The sequence below is a fragment of the Pogona vitticeps genome, chromosome 1, assembly GCF_051106095.1.
Source record: "Pogona vitticeps strain Pit_001003342236 chromosome 1, PviZW2.1, whole genome shotgun sequence".
Classification (NCBI taxonomy): domain Eukaryota; kingdom Metazoa; phylum Chordata; class Lepidosauria; order Squamata; family Agamidae; genus Pogona; species Pogona vitticeps.
In genome coordinates this window covers 98,352,368-98,354,874 of record NC_135783.1, presented here as the reverse complement: position 1 = coordinate 98,354,874, position 2,507 = coordinate 98,352,368, and the positions used below count along the sequence as shown (strand labels likewise).

General features: G+C 43.5%; 1 long non-coding RNA gene across 1 annotated transcript; it reads left to right on the top strand.

Annotated features, from left to right (window-relative positions):
• The first annotated feature begins 488 nt into the window (after nt 1-488).
• On the top strand, nt 489-2,128 carry LOC140706786 (uncharacterized). Its single transcript, XR_012086649.2, has 2 exons — nt 489-1,687; nt 1,780-2,128. It is a non-coding gene; the product is annotated as an uncharacterized LOC140706786 (long non-coding RNA).
• The last annotated feature ends 379 nt before the right edge of the window (nt 2,129-2,507 follow it).

Genomic DNA, 2,507 nt, shown 5'->3' with positions numbered 1-2,507 from the left:
AGCGAGTGTATGCCGCCGCGAGAGAAGCAGCGGGCGGCACCCGCCGGAGGGTCAGCGGAGGCTCCGGCAGTGGCCGGCTTTTTTGCGGGGGTGAGGGTGGGGGTGGGGGGTTGAGAAGAGCGCCCCGGTCACCGCGCCCAAGGGCTCCCGCCACGGCGGCTACCCCCGCCTCTTCTTTTCTCGACGGCCCCTTTTGGTCAGGCGGGTGTTTCCCTCGCCCCTTCTCTCTTCGGGGCAGTGCCTAAGTCGGCTGGAGAGCGGGCGTCTGGAGGGGGGACGTTTGGCCGTGTAACTGCGTGGAAGCGGGAGAGCCAGCGGCGGACGCGGCTGACTCGCTCCTTCGTGGGATGAGCCCGTGATTGTAGCGGGTGAGGTTGGCAAAACAAAAGGAAACCCCAGGTAGAGTTGCTAGACCTGAGGTAAAACGTTACCTCTCTTGGCTCCCGGGAGCAGCTAATTTCAGAGCCATGGCTCCAATCTGCCGACCCTGGAATCAAGTATAAAAGCGGGATTACCTCTGAGCATGTGAAGAATGCATTTTTCTCTGTGCTGAAATTAAGCGTAGCCTGCCTCACCCTGCTGGACAGAGCTTCCAAGACAAGATTGTCGCTGCTCTTCCCAGTTTGAAGGAACTTCCTAAAAACTTATCTTTCTCCTTTGCACTTACCCACTCTGATTATTTTCCTTTTGTTTCTCCTATTTTTGTCTCTTCAAAAGTGTCCTCCAATTTTTGATTCGTTTTTTAAAAAAATTAGAAAATTTTGAGACTGCTTGCTTCATTGTTGTGCAAGTGGCTTGTAACAAAAATAGCTACACCTGCTTGAACTTCCAGCAGGGTGCTTTTCTTCAGCAATTAAATGCTTTGGAGAAAAAGAGGAATGAATTTGTTCTTTAGTTTTAGTTTTATTTTTAACTTTTTTATTTATTCTTAACTTCAAAAACTGTATGAGGTATATCATATGTTGCAGTCTGGAAAGTTCCCTTGTTAGAGATTTTGGAAGATTCAGGGTTCAATGGACGTGCAGGAGATCTTATGCTGGATCAAGCCAAAGGCCTTTCCGGAACAATATTTTATTTTCCACAGTGGCCTACCAGCTGCAGCTGGGAAGCCCAGGGCTGGACATGAATGCAATGGCATCTTTCCACTCCTGTTAAGTACTTCTTCAGAGAATACTGCCTCTTAGAGATAAAACGGTGTCATCAAGATTTATAGCTATTGTCAGCCTTATCTTCCTTGAGTTTGTCTAATCTTCTTTGAAAGCCATTCATGTGATTTAGCAGCCATCAGCATGTCGCAGAGTAGGAAACTATGAAAAAAGTATACACTTTTGTCTATCTTGGATATCTTTATTCATCCAATTCATTGGATAACCCTAAATTTTCAGATTATGGGCCAAGGATTAAAACGTGTTGTGTCTATTTTTGGCGGACCATGCATAATTTGATAGACTTCTCTTATGTCCTGTTTTAGTTGCCTTTAAAAAGAGAGAGAGAGAGACCCAGTTGTTTAGCCCTTCTTTGTAAGAAAATATTTCTGGGTGTAGCTACTCTAGCTTTAGGGAGTGAGCTAGTGTGAGCCATTTTGGAATGCCTGACTGTTCCATAGCCAATATATGAAGTAGCTCATAAGTGAACCACCTCTAAATATTGGCAAATTAATCACTTCCCCTGCTCAGCAGAGGGCAAGGTAAGTGAAAAATGTTTTTATTCTGTTTAAGACTATCATTGATGCACTACAGTATGTTAGATATCAGACATTAAGAGAGACCTTTTTCTCAGCCCCCGCACCTTCACAGCTGCATTTGGTGGGGACACAGGAGAGGACTTTCTTTGTTGCTGCCCCAAGACTTTGGAACTCACTCCCACAGGAATTCAAGCTGGCCCTGTCTTTGCTGTCCATCCTCAAGCAGGTGAAGACCTTTCTCTTCAGAGAAGCTTTCCTTTAATGACTGGCTGCCTGTGTGGGGGTTTTTAATGCATTGTTGTGCCTTACTGCTTTTAATGTGTTTTTGATGTTGCTTTTATCTACTATGGTTTAGTATGGCATTTGTTTCAATCCTTTTAGCATTTATATTAGCTTTAAATAGTGTCTTTTAACTGATGTAAGGAAAATAAATAAATAAATAAATATTATATTATATTATATTATATTATATTATATTATATTATATTATATTATATTATATTATATTGGCCTGAGGATTGGAAAAGATCAGTCTACATCCCAATCCCATATCGTACAATTGCACTCATTTCACACACTAGCAAGGTTACGATCAAAATCCTACAGGGTAGGCATCAGCAGTACGTGGACCGAGAACTCCCAGAAGTACAAGCTGGATTTCGAAGGGGCAGAGGAACTAGAGACCAAATTGCTAACATGCGCTGGATTTTGGAGAAAGACAGAGAATTCCAGAAAAACATCTGCTTCATTGACTATGCAAAAGCCTTTGACTGTATGGACCACAGCAAACTATGGCAAGTTCTTAAAGAAATGGGAGTGCCTG